At 48.8% G+C, this 14,763-nt stretch overlaps 1 long non-coding RNA gene across 3 annotated transcripts in view; it reads right to left on the bottom strand.

Moving 5' to 3' along the window:
* Positions 1–14,763, bottom strand: part of LOC139265151 (uncharacterized) — a 226,033-nt gene that overhangs the window by 131,746 nt on the left and 79,524 nt on the right. For all 3 annotated transcript variants that reach the window (XR_011593478.1, XR_011593479.1, XR_011593477.1), the window contains exon 2: positions 63–173. This is a non-coding gene — a long non-coding RNA (uncharacterized lncRNA). The remainder of the gene's footprint in view (positions 1–62; positions 174–14,763) is intronic.

Raw genomic sequence — 14,763 nt, 5'->3', positions numbered from 1 at the left:
CAAAAACTATACCTGCAAAGGCTGCAACCCTTCAGCGAATGTGTAGAAAAAGTTTTGCTCACCGAGTCGTTGAAGAGTTGGCCGATCACCCGGGCTCCAGCACTGATGAAGATGAAGCTGCTCAGTCCCTGGAAGAGGAGTACGGAATATATACCTGCTCCACCAAGAGTTCCCTGTGGAAAATGGAAATAGAAATCAACGAGGTTCCAGTCTCGATGGAGATCGACACAGGGGCAAGCCAGTCCTTGATGAATCAGGCGGCCTTTGAGAAACTCTAGGACAATCCTGCCCCAATCCAGGTAAAGCTGCTCACCTACACAAAAGGCACCATCCCAGTCGTTGGCAGTGTGGATGTCCAGGTATCCTACGGCAGTGCGATGTACAAGCTCCCCTTATGGATCGTTGCCGGTGATGGTCCAACGCTGCTGGGTAGAAGATGGATGAAACAAGTCCAAATCTGTCGGCGCGACGACGGCCTCCGGGCCCCGACGATCGACATCCCACGCGGCCCCAAACTTGGATCCATCGCGGCAACTGAAAATCCTATCGTTCGACTCGACTGTGTGGCGACGACACAGACTGCACAACTCAGCCGCGTGATGATCCAATCTGAATGACCAGACCTCACCTTCCGGGCTGCGGCAGGACTCCAGGGGAAGAAGATCGGCGCCGAAGGTAGATTCGCGGCATGCGTGGCAGAACCTGGAGAGAAAAGGATCACCGCAACCTACCTCGTGGAGAGAGAGATGGCGCCCGCACCATGAGGCGAAGTACCTGGAATGATGATGGCCGTGACCAGACCATGAGGGGTAGCGGTGAGGGAACAGCGTTGAGGGAGCAACATGTGTTACTGAACGGCGAACCGGATTGGGGTAAAGATTGCAAGGGTCTCTTAAAGGAGACCAGCAACCCAAAACAATTAAAGGGACAGTTCCACTCTAGGCACAACGATGCCAGTGATATTAAAGATAAACGTGTAATAAATGAATGCGGGTATACAAATGTACTGTTAAATAGTGATGCCAGCAATGCTAATGGGAGAAATGTAACGAATGCTTCAAAAAGTGATGTAAGTAACAAGTTTGCACTGTTGAACAGTGACGCCAGAAATGCTAACGTGATAAATGTAACTTTGTACAGAGATACCGATACACAAGAAAGCGTTGTAAGTGACAAATATGAAAGTGTAAAGTGATATACCAATGTCGAGTCGACTAGTTGCGATCAGAGCCAATGTGTCATGCATGCTAATGACAGAATGATAAATTATACCAGCTTCTCAATGTATACTGTCAATGCCAAAGGAAACCCCCATGGGAAACACCTAGGTCCAGTGGATTACCTGATCATGTAGCCTTCGTTTCCATGACCAATGTGATACCCCAGGATGGACTCGCACACACACCCAGTGGGAGCATACCCACTGCAGGGACAGTGGTCAATGGGCAGCATAGCCACCACCACTGGCAACCTGCCCCAGATTGGCCCTACCCCTCTTGGCCAACAGGACCAGCACTGGGAGCAAGAGGCTAGTATCCTCCAGCTTTCCCGGCGGAACCTGGGATGACAGACTCCCACCATTAATGGAGGACAAGGAGACCACACCACCCTGTGGCTCTGCCCACCATCACCTACCCATTCTACAATGTATGTACCTTACCCATAGCACTCACTCCACCACTGCGGAATCCTCCAACAGTGATACCCAAATGGTCTATGTATGGGGGGGGGGGGGCGGGGAGGGGAAATGGATGTGTGCAGCCACAGGGATCACACCCGGCACCCACACAACCCTCACCACAACCTCTCACTATTCACTACTGATCACCTCCCCATGCCGTGGCAATAAGGACTTGGGAAAGACTTAAGGGGGAGTGTTGTTATGTATGCATGTTGATGTAAGTACTGTAACACTAGACCACTGACTGTACCTTCACCCTGTATACACAATATCGATACACCAGAGGGTTCTACTGCTGGAGATCTAAGGGTCACCTGTACACCGCAGGTAACCCAGTATAAAAGGGAGCTCACCTCTTGGTGTCCTCTCTCTAGGATCTGCAATAAAGGACTAAGGTCAATACAGTTCAAGTACTATACCCTTACCTCGTGGAGTTGTTACTACAGAGTGCTTGCATATACAATAGGGTCCATGTGCTGAGAAGGACCGAGAGAAAGGAGGAAGGGACAAGAGTTACCATGGCACAGAGAGGATGGATAGTAAGGGGTGACAGGGCTCACCATGCACCATTGTGTTGGCAAGCTGGTTGAATGTGTGATTGCTTGAGGTAAAGGAATATTTTTTTATCTTGATGCCGATGAGCTGGAGTATTATGTCCAATTCTGGGCACCATACATTAGGAAAGATGTCAACGCCTTGGAGAGGGTGCAGAGATTTACCAGATTGGTCCCGGGGATGAGGAACTTCAGTTATGTGTAGAGAAGATAGGATTTTTTCCTTAGAGCAGAGAAGGTTAAGGGGAGATTTAATAGAGGTGTTCAAAATTATGAAGGGTTTTGATAGAGTGAATAAGGAGAAACTGTTTCCAGTGGCAGAAGGGTCGGTACCTCTCTCTCCTCCTATAAGACGCTCCTTAAAACCTACCTCTTTGACCAAGCTTTTGGTCACCTTCCTAATTTCTCCTTATGTGGCTTGGTGTCAAATTTTTTGTCTTATAATTAAAACAGAAAATGCTTGAAATCTCAGCGAGTCAGGCAGTATATGTGGAGAGAGAAACAGAGTTAACGTTTCAGGTCGATGACCTTTTGTTAGAACATGCCAGTCCTGACGAAGGGTCATCGACCCGAAACGTTAACTCTGTTTCTCTCGCCGCAGACGCTGCCTGACCTGCTGAGATTTCCAGTATTTTCTGTTTTTATTTCAGATTCCAGCATCTGCAGTATTTTGCTTTTGTTTTTGTCTGCTAACGCTCTTGTGAAGCACCTTGGGATGTTTTACTACATTAAAGGTGCTATATAAATGCAAGTTGCTGTTGCTGCACGACATGACTTCTGAACGGCCGAGCTCTAATTTTAAGGTAAAATTCTATCAATAACAAAAAACTACCTCCAGGGAAATGTCAAAAAAACCTTCCGTCTCATCTTCCACACCGAGCACTTTGCAGCCCTACCAAACACCACCGTCACTGAAGTCACCGCAAGCTACCTTTAAGGGATGCGGTCTCACTTTAAGCACCCTTCTGGAGGCCTGATGCGAATTCCGCCAACCAGATGTTAATGAGGCCCAGCAGCTACAATCCACCCGACCTTGCGCTGGTGACGGAGCGCGAGCAGGGCAGCTGTCAGCCTCTGTCCCCCCAAACCCCCGGCCCCTATCCCGCTCTGACCTCGCGCTGATGATGGAGTACAAACAGGGCAGCTGCCCACTCCTGCCCCCCCAAATCCCCCGCCCCTGCTCCGCTCCGACCTCCCGCTGATGATGGGATGCGAACAGGGCAGCTGCCCGCTCCTGCCCCCCCCACAAACCCCCCGCCCCGACCTCGCACTGGTGACTGAGTGCGAACAGGGCAGTTGCCCACCCCTGCACCCCCCCCACCCCGCCTGTCCAGAACTCATTCCCCCCATTTATACCCTTGCTGTGCGAAGGGCCAGTGGCAAGATATTGTGCTACATTCTGTGTTAAAGATTTTTTTTTTGCCTTATATTTACAGCTGTTTTGTTTCTAATGTTTCTTTTAACACTTGATGTGTATAATGTATTGGCTTAAGAATTCGTAGCAACACATTGCTATTAATAACGAGTTTGGTTTATTCGAAAAAGGTTGACCAATCACACGACACGTTACCAGTTCATCCACCAGGCTCACAACCACCTGCCTCATCATGGAACCCCCGAACCCAACTGGCTGGGGTTTTATTGAGTCTTGTGAACATCACATGACTGGCTAAGCCACTCCCAACTCAACAGCTCTACAACTATTTTAAACTAAACTTTAAATCAAATGCCTCCTTTTGGCAAGGGCACTAGAACCTATAAATTTAGAAATTAACTGGGAACTTTGCCAATCAAATTAAAATTCTGTTCCCGGAGGTGATGATGCACAAAGGCTCTGTACGCCCGCAGAATGGACTTCATAAAGTTCCCAATAAGCCAGAATGAGAGGACATGTGGGTTTGGCAGAATTGCAGCTTCCCGAGGGTCCAAGGAGCCATTGACTGCACACGTGGCCTTGTGAGTACCATTCAACAAAGCAGAGGTATTTAGAAACCAAAAGGGATACCACTCCCTAAGCGTGCAGCTGGTGTGCGACCACACGCAGCGCATCCTCGCAGTGAATGTCCGCTATTCAGGGAGCGCACATGATGCTTTTATCTTGCGTGAGAGCAGTGTCTACAATGAGAGCGATACAGCCACCTGCAACATTATTGATCAGACAATGGGCATGCTCAAGCAGTGCTTCTGATGCCTGGACCGCTCTGGAGGCAGCCTTCAATACTCCCCTCAACAGCTGTCGCTATTCATTGTGGTGTGCTGCATGCTGCATAACTTGGCCACCATGAGGGGCCAGGCCTTGCCAGTGGGGATCGCAGGCCTACCTCAGGAGGAGGAGGATGATGAAGAGGAGCCTGGTGAGGCCCTGATTGTACAGCCACGTCATCGTCGGGGGAGGCAGCATGGAGATGCTGCCAGAGCAAGAGCCGCACGTCGCCAGCTCACAATGGAGCGGTTTGGATGCATGGAGGAAGCTGAGGGATGCATCCAATACTGGCCATGCTGTGTACAACCATACAGGCACATCATACGGGCACATCTACGCTGAGCTTCTGAATGATACACACAGCATCAAGGGCAAAGGGTCAAAGTGATATTTTTATCAAAAAAGTAACAAACAATGCCCCCTAACAAAACCAAATGATACAATAAACCATCATAATCAAACGATACAATAACCAGCATTCTGTTGCAAGTAACTTAACAACAAATGCATTATTACAAAATAACTATTTTCAGGCGTTCTCATAATAGAGGGCAGCATCTGCGCAAGGTTGTTCCACCTCTTTATGGGACTTGACCTGAGACCCCCCCCCCCCCCATCACCCCGCCTTCCTTTCATCCCTCTCCCACGCCTGCTGCTCTTCCTCAATGAGGCCTCAGTGCCCGCAGCAAGGCTGCTTGAGGGCTGCTGTGTTAGTGGGCAATCAGTGCAGACGGGGTATGAGTTTGCCCTGGACCAGCTCTGGGCCTGGTATGGACTGGCTGCAGACTGCTGTGCCTCATCATCAGCAGAAACACTACGTACCGTGTAGGGTGCACAGTTGGAGAGTCAGTGGTGGGAGCCGGAATGCTATCATCCTGAGGAAGGACAGCACCTTCCATTTCCTGGGAGCCATTGAGACTCTGACGGGGCTGGACCTCAGCATCCTGAGCACAATGTGTCTCCCCAACCTGCTGGCCTGCTTCAGCGCACCATCCCGGCCCCGTTGAACAGTGGGGGACGCAGAGAAGATGGCAGCAGTCATCGACCACATCACATCACCAAGCTGCAGCGTAGCTTGTGCCTGCAACTCGATCGATGCTGCGATGTGATCGACAGCACGCACCACATACTCTGGATCACCACTGTCACTGCTGGAGGCCAGCAGCCTCTGTGTGTGGGCAATGATGGCCTCGCTGGAGTCCTGAGTTACATTGACCAACAGTCGCTGTGAGCTTGTCAATGCTGTCTGGGATCCGTCCCAATGCATTCATAAGCTCACGATGCATTCCTGTATTTTCCCTGGTCATTTCGGTTAAGTCCAGTTCCATGCCTGCCTGTCATTGAGCAGACAGACTTTGCTGACTTACCCTCTGGAGAACTGGCCTGCGAGATTCCCCTCTCACTTCGCGTTGCTGCAGGCGACTGGGGCCAGGAGCCTCCGACCGCTCAAGGACAGGGACTTCGGGCTCGTCCCCAGATGTGCTTTGTTGCAACGGGCCAACTGATGGGCTCTGCGGCTCAGACATTGCAGTTTCGTCGCACACCTCATCAACTCCCCCATGGACGGATGTCGATGGCTCCCTGGATGCCTGTCGCAATTGTGGCTGATCTTCTGCAAGCATGGCTGGAGAAGTCAGGCTTCAGATTTCTGAGGCATTGTACAAACCACATCACAGGCTGCAAGACTTTTAGAATGGGCAGATACATGAAAGACTTCACATCGTGTCTGACATTCATGTTGAAAGGATAGCAGGCATACATAAATGTGAACGGCACTCACCCCGACGAACCTGATCAGGTCGTTGAACTTTTTACGGCATTGGGTGCCAGTTCTGGCAACCGTGTCTGCCACAGACACCTCCTGGGCAATTTCACAGCATAATCGTTTGAAAATTGTTGGGGGCGGTAGTTGGGAGTGGTCTTCCTCCCCCAACCAGACGCAGTGATGTCCACCTCCTCTGCACTGTGTGGACTAAGGCCTCAGCTGAGAAATGCCTGACCCGCTGCCTGGCCAACTGCTGTTCCATCGCTGCAGAAGTGCCAGAAGTCGGGTGGGTCACCTGCGCATGTGCGAAGGAAGCCGCCACACCCTGAATTAACATCTGTGCCCGGGAAAACAAAAATGTGCCTGCGTACCTGCAAAATGGCCGCCTCTTTTACCGCTGCAATTTTCGGCTCGGGCGCTGTGTAACGCCTGATTTAACGCCAATCATGGATCCTCATTTTTTGCCGAGCTTTCCAATCAAAGGCGCAAACTTTTTTCAGGCGGTATCGGGACCACCCCGCTGCGATTAGCATCCCGAAATCGGGAAAGCTGAAAACCCAGCCCTGGGTTTCCAGAATCTTGATTCTGATTGAATTGGCTCCCAGAGGCAGACGTGCACTCAAAATTATTATTTGATCAGATCACGGAATTCAATTAAAATATATCGACAGGCTTTCAGAGGTCTAATCTGGAGCCTTAATTAATCCCTCCTGGGGAGAGCTGGCTTCATGAAAATGCTTATGTAAAAAGATCCACATTTATCTGAAGATTAATGATAACAATTAGACTCTCATTTTCATAGCAGCTGGGTTCGGACTCACACAGAAGAGATGTCACTTGTGGAGGAAGCCAGAACCAGGGACCATAGATGTAAGATAGTCACTGATAAAACCAATCGGGAATGCCGGAGAAACTTTTTACCCAGAGAGCGGTGAGAATGTGCAACTTCATGTCACAGGGAGTGGTTGAAAAGAATAGCAGAGGTACATTTAAGGGGAAACTGGATAAACACATGAGGGAGAAAGGAATAGAAGGGTGTGGTAATGGGCCGAGATGGAGAGAGGTGGGAGGGGGCTCAGTACCAAAGGGCCGGCACAGGAACGATGGGCCGAATGGCCTCCTTCTGTGGTGTATCATTCTATGATTCAAATCTCACAGCACAGGAGGAGGACATTTGGCCCATCGTGCCGGCTCTGTGACAGAGCGATCCAATCAGTTGCACTCCCCCCTGCTCTTTCTCCCACAGCCCGGCAAATTTTTCCCCTTCCAGCAGTAATCCAATTCCTTTTTGAAAGTTACTATTGAATCTATTCCAGGACCATAACAACGTAATGAATAAAAAAACTTTTGCCAATTACCTTAAATCTGAGTCCTCAGTTTATGACCCTCCTGCCACTGGAACATGTTTCTACCAATCTACTCCATCAAAATCCTTCAGTCCCTGTCAGCGTTTTTCTTCATGAGCCATCTAGTCTGATCCCAGCCTCCTGCACACTTCACTGTTCCACGTACATATTATTTATTCCTGTCGTCAGTGTCAGATGTGGCTCAGTGGGCAGCACACTTGCCTCTGAGTTAGAAGGTCGTGAGTTCAAGTCCCACTGCTGGCACTTGAGCACAAAGATCTAGGCTGACACTCCCAGTGCAGTGCTGAGGGAGCGCTACACTGTCAGAGGTGCCGTCTTTCGAATGAGATGTTAAACCCGTCTGCTCTCTCGGGTGGACGTAAAAGATCCCATGGCAGTATTTTGAAGAAGAGCAGAGGAGTTCTCCCTGGTGCCCTGGCTAATATTTATCCCTCAATCGACATCACTAGAATAGATTATCTGGTCATTATCACATTGTTGTTTGTGGGAGCTTGCTGTGCGCAAATTGGCTGCCACGTTTCCTACAGCTGTGATCTTATTGAATGGCGGAGCAGGCTTGAGGGGACAATTGGCCTACTCCTGCTCCTATTTCTTACGTTCTTATGTATTACAACAGTGACCACACACCAAAAGTACTTAATTGGCTGTAATGCGCTTTGAAACGACCAGTAGTCGTGAAAGGCGCTATATAAATCCAAGTTCTGTTTTTTCTCAAGTATCTATTTAATTCTTTTTAGTCACTATTTAATGATGGATTGCGATTGAAAATTCTACATTCTAACCACACTCTGCCAAAAGATCATGTTTCCTAACCTCCCCTTTAATTCTTTTGGTGGTTCACCTTAATTTTGCTCCCTTGTTACCGTCTGAGCGACCGGTGGTGTGAGTGTTGGGAATTTTCCTGAAGCCTTTACTTCGTCGGTGGAGCAACAGAAACGGTCACGATGAGGTGGCAGCAGTGGATCAGGAACAACGATGAGGAATTCTCCGCCAATCTCGGACTATTTCCTTTGTCAGAACCCTTCGCAAATGTTAAAAAAACCTCTGTCCTGTCGCCGCTGAACCATTTCAGTCCTGGTGTAAAAGGCCTAAATTGTAAGGTCTAACAACCACAAGTCTTTCTCCCTGGTAACTGCCTCATGAATCTACGCAAACTCTCACCTCCTCTTTTATTGGCCCTGAAATTGCGCTCGGAGGCTTTCCGCGGGCGGATGGGTGCCTCCGACCACAAAAACTTTTAGGAATGTACCTGGTCGCCCCGAAGGAACAAACACATGCGCTACGAGGCCTCCATGCGCAGCCCAGCGCAGGGCCCCACATATTCCGGGAGCAAGTGTGCAGCCTGGGGTCACATGGGCTGGACCAACCAAGGAAAATGGCGTATCCCCCTTCACAGTAATGGTGCGTTCCGTTTGTACAGAGATCACCGTCTCTGTGAATGGGGATACTCCCAAAAACACATAGTTAAAATAATTAATAAAAACTAAAAACACTTCATATATTTAAAATTAATTAAAATTGAATGTAATTAAATGTCCTACACAAAAATTTACTTTTTTGAAATGTTTTACTGGGGGTAAAAAATATACTTACCTTAATGGACAGGGTTTTTAATATGAAAATTATTGATAAAATTTAATTTTTCTATCTTTTAAAACTCTTAAGCTGATAAAAGCAGGCCTTGTGCTTACCGTTACCAGTTTGAAGGACATTCGCTGGGCAGGTTTTGGGCAAATAGCCCAAATCTCCGCCTGCGAAGGCCCTTCTCCCAGGGAAGTGCGCGATGTGTCAAAAGACATTTTGACAGTTCACAAGTGCTGGATTTTGGCGCATGCGCTTTGCGCGCCTAAACCCGGGACTTGTGGGGCCTCATTCGGCGCGCGCACATCCCAGAGCGGCTGCAATTTCAGGGCCTTTCTATAGTGAAGTCCTCAACACTGCATTCCTTTAAGGATTTACATAAGTCTTGGTCCAGTAATTTCAAATGTATAGTTCTTGCCTTGGGGAGGTAGTGAAAGGTGAAAAATGGATCAATCCTAATATGTTCAAAATATCCTGAAGGGATCAAAACACAGTTCCCATTGGACGGGTCAGTTTGCAACCAACCGAGACCTTATCAAGATTAATAGCAGCGCTGGGGAAACGTAATGACCAGCTATTTCCATTATATTCTTAACATTTCAGTGGCTAATATAATCATACAATTGTACTGCACATAAAGAGGCCAATTTGCCCATTGTGCGTATGCTGGCTCTGTGAAAGAGCGATCCAATTAGTCGCCTCTCCCCCCTGTTTTTTCCCCCACAGCCCTGAAAATTTTCCTTTTTAATTATTTATCCATTTCCCCTTTCAAAAGTTACTATTGAATCTGCTCTCACCACCCTTTGAGGCAGGGCATATAAACAAAAAATAAATGCTGGAAATACACAACAGGTCTCTCACCATCTGGAACAATTAAAGACAGGTTATGTGATATTTCAGCTGCGAACCTTTCATCATAAGAACATAAGAACTTAAAAATAGGAGCAGGAGTAGACCATACGGCCCTTCGAGCCTGCTCCGCCATTTAAAACGATCATGGCTGATCTGATCATGGACTCAGCTCCACTTCCCTGCCCGCTCCCCATAATCCTTTACTCCCTTATCGCTCAATAATCTGTCTACCTCTACCTTAAATATATTCAATGACCCAGCCTCCACAGCTGTCTGGGGCAGAGAATTCCAAAGATTCACGGTCATACATCATGCCAAATCTTTCTGGGAAAATAGCGGTGTGGTAACGACGCCCACCGTTATTGATGTACCAATCAGAGGTAGGCTGTGTGCCGTGAATCTCCGGAATGTGCAGGTCGACTTTCGCCGCTGCACCAATCCCTTCCCACAAATGGTAGCTCACCCTCAGCCTCCCCGCTATGTTTAAGAACTTGCTGGATTTACGCATTATTAGTCCATTTAACTCGCCGCAAGAAGTATCTATCTGCTGCTGGGTGCACACCCAAACCATGAACCTGCCTTTCCCCTTCACAGATGTTGCCTGACCTGCTGCATGTTCCCAGCACTTTCCACCTTTGTTATGTCTAAAGTGAACTTATGAATGACTCCCCGAGGCAATGTGTTGTACTTGAACTGTAGTGACCTTGGTCCTTTATTCGTAACTCCCCTATCCCCCATTTACTAGTGCCTCTCCCCTATCCCCCATTTACTGGTGCCCTCCCCTATCGCCCATTTACTGGCGCCTCTCCCCTAGCTCCCATTTACCGGCACCACCACCACCCCCCCCATCACCCATTTACTGGTGCCCCTCCCCTATCGCCGATTTACTGGCGCCCCTCCCCTATCTCCCATTTACCGGCGCCCTCCCCTATCCCCCATTTACCGGCACCCTCCCCTATCCCCCATTCACTGGCGCCCCTCCCCTATTCCCCCATTTACTGGTGCCCCTCCCCTATCTTCCCATTTACTGGTGCCTCTCCCCAAAATTAAAGCAATGGTCAGTTTAAATAATAAACCTAATTAAAAGACACCACCATGCTTTAATTCATTGATAACAAGTTCTGCAGAAGGAAACATCTGAGACTACAAATAATCACCACTTCCACAATCAGCAGCTTGTTGGAAGGACGAAGATATTGGCCCGGAATTTGCAGTCAGCAGCAGACTGCCTTTTTTAGTGTCTGTGCCCTGCCCAGAGAAACCTACAATAAGCTCGTGTGTGGACTGACATTGTGGAGGGAGACACAGAGAGGACTGAGGATTGTTGATTCTCCAGCAGTCCAGGAGGGGGGGAAATGGTGGATGGAGGTAGCGACACTGGATGGGGGGGCAGCACTGGATGGGGGGCAGTGGTGGTTGGGGGGGGGTGCGGGCAGCACTGCTACATTTGAAGAACAGCCTTAAATCTGCAAGTGCTGCTACCAGTCTTAAATTCGGAGCTTGACTACGGGGAACTATGATCTCCCGACTCTTTTAGCCCTTTAATTTTAAAGGGGTGGTGTTGTGTATAAGACGCTGAGTACTGTGAACTAAACTTAGTGTGACCTTAGTCTTTATTACAACTCCAGAATGCCTAAGCAACATGGCAGTCAACCTTTTATATTGGCCCTGCACGTGTGTGCAGGTGACCATTAGGACTCCAACAGTTGCGCCCTCTGGTGGCAAGTATTACATAGTTACATACATAACATCACTCCCCCCTAAAGTCTGCTGTACAAGTTATTTACAAGTTGAGGCGATTGCAATACAAGTGGGTCTGCAGGGAGCCGTCCGCCATGCGTTTCATGCTCTGCTTGATTGTTTGGACTGCCTGCTCCGCTCGAGTGTTAGACACAGGCTTAAACAGAGCAGACCTGACATGCTTGATGCTATTACGGGTCATAAACCCGTTGAATTCCGAGCTGGTGAAACACGGTCCATTGTCGCTGACAAGGGACGACGGGCAAGCCACGGGTGGCGAACATAGCCCAGAGGCTTTCAATGGTGGCTGCGGACATGCTGGATGACATGATTATGCATTCAATCCATTTGGAGTAAGCATTCACTACTACTAAAAACATCTTTCCTAGAAAGGGGCCGGCAAAATCTATGTAGATCCTGGGCCACGTTTGGAGGGCCATGACCACAGACTCAGTGGAACCTTCCTTGGTGCATTGCTCAGTTGTGAGCAAGTGTTGCACTGATGCACGCATGACTCCAAGTCCGAGTCAATGCCGGGCCATCAAACATGCGACCTGGCAATTGCCTTCATCATGACTATGCCTGGGTGGGTACTGTGTAGGTCGCGTATAAACGTTTCCCTGACTTTTTTTAGCAAAACCACGTGATTACCCCATAAGAGACAATCAGAATGGATGGACATTTCATCTTTGCGTCAGTGAAATGGCGTAATTTCATCTTGCATTTCCCCGGGAATGGCCGAACAGTTCCCATTTAGGACACAACTCTTTACTTATGATAGCACAGGATCCTGACTGATCCAGATCCTGAACTGGGGAGCTGTGACGGGTGTCCCCTCACTCTCAAATGCATCCATGACCAGTAGCAAGTCTGCGGGCTGTGCCATTTCAACCCCAATGGTGGGTAATGGTAGCCGGCTGAGAGCATCGGCACAGTTTTCAGTGCCTGGTCTGTGGCGGATAAAATAGTCATAAGCGGATAACGTTAGTGCCCATCTTTGGATGCGGGACGAAGCATTGGTGTTTATACCTTTGCTTTCTGAAAACAGTGAAATGGGCGGCTTGTGGTCAGTTTCAAGCTCAAACCAAAGTCCAAATAGGTATTGGTGCATTTTCTTAACCCCATATACACATGCTAACACCTCTTTCTCGACCATACTATAGGCTCTTTCAGCCTTAGACAGACTTCTAGATGCGTATGCAACTGGTTGGAGGTTGCCCGATACATTGGCTTGCTTTAACACACAGCCGATGAGGCGTCACAAGCTAGCACTAAACGTTTACATGGGTCATAGTGTACAAGTAACTAATTTGAACATAGCAGGTTCCTGGCCTTCTCAAAGGCTGTGTCTTGAGATTTGCCCCAAACCCAGTCATCACTCTTACGTAGCAACATGTGCAAAGGCTCCAACAATGTGCTCAACTGGGTAGAAAGTTACCGAAATAGTTGAGGGGTCCCAGGAACGAACGCAGCTCCGTCACATTCTGTGGTCTGAGTACATTCTTGATGGCCTTTGTCTTTGAATTCGTGGGCCTGATGCCGTCTGCTGCAATCTTTCTTCACAAAAATTTGACTTCTGGTGCCAGGAAAACACACTTGGAGCATCTCAGCCTGAGTCCCACTCTGTCTAGGCGACTTAGAAACTCTTCCAGGTTGTGTAGATGTTCGATGGTGTCACGACCGGTGATCAGGATGTCATCTTGAAACGGCGCGTGGAACAGATTTCAGCAAATTCTCCATGTTTCTCTGGAAAATGGCTGCAGCCGAGCGAATCCCGAAAGGGCACCTGTGGTATATAAACAGCCCTTTGTGTATGTTGATGCATGTCAGTCTTTTCGAAGATTCAGCCAGCTCCTGTGTCATGTAGGCGGAGGTTAGGTCCAACTTGGTGAACGACTTCCCTCCTGCTAACATTGCGAACAGGTCATCCGCCTTGGGCAGCGGGTACTGGTCCTGTAGTGAGACTCGCTTAATCGTTACCTTGTAATCTCTGCAGATTCTGACCGTGCCATCGTTTTTCAACACCGGAACAATTGGATTGGCCCACTCGTTGAACTCGACTGGCGATATGATTCTTTCGCGTTAGAGTCTGTCCAGTTTAATCTCGATTTTCTCCCTCATCATGTACGGAACCGCCCGAGCCTTGTGATGGACGGGCCGTGTATCGGGGCCTAGATGGATCTATACCTTGGCACCTGTGAAGTTGCCGATATCTGGTTCGAATAGCAAGGGAAACTTGCTCAGCACTTGAGCACACGAGGCGTCATCCACTGAAGATAGTGCTTTGATGTCGTTCCAATTCCATCTAATCTTTTCTAGCCAGCTTCTGCCAAACAGCGTTGGGCCATTGTCTGGGACAATCCACAATGATACGTCATGCACAGCTCCATCATACAATACCTTCATTGCCGCACTTCGAATGACTGGTATGAGCTCTTTGGTGTAGGTGTGCAGCTTTGCATTAATCGGGCTCAGTTTGGGCCTTTGTGCTTTATTGCCCCACAGTTTTCGAAAGCCTTCTGGCTCATTATTGACTGACTCACACCCGTGTCCAACTCCATGGATACTGGAACTCCATTTAATTTGACTTTCAGCATTATAGGAGGGCTCTTGGTGGTGAAGGTATGTACCACATACACTTCTTCGGGTTGCCTGTGCTACGTGATTCACGCCAGATCGATCATCCTCTGCCTCGTGGCATGTCGCAGCACATTTGCACATTCGCTGGAGGTGCCCCATTGTTGCGCAGCCTTTGCACACGTAGTGCTTGAATCGACATTGATTGGCTCGTTGATTACCCCCACAGCGCCATCATGGTGCTAATGGATTCACATTCACCCCCGATGGCGGACTCCGAGTCATCTCAAGTCTTGCAGCCGCAGACGTATAGGCCCTGCTATATGCAGTTCAGCCTGCTAACGATGTCATTTTATGCACAGTACTTGCCGGTGAGCTTCACTGTTGAGAAGATATCTGTTTGGTGTTATCGTCCGTGGCCATGCATGCCTGGGCGATGGTGA

This window comes from Pristiophorus japonicus, chromosome 6 (genome assembly GCF_044704955.1).
Source record: "Pristiophorus japonicus isolate sPriJap1 chromosome 6, sPriJap1.hap1, whole genome shotgun sequence".
Lineage (NCBI taxonomy): Eukaryota > Metazoa > Chordata > Chondrichthyes > Pristiophoridae > Pristiophorus > Pristiophorus japonicus.
Note: the sequence above shows the minus strand (reverse complement) of the source record. Positions and strands in the feature narration are given on the sequence as shown.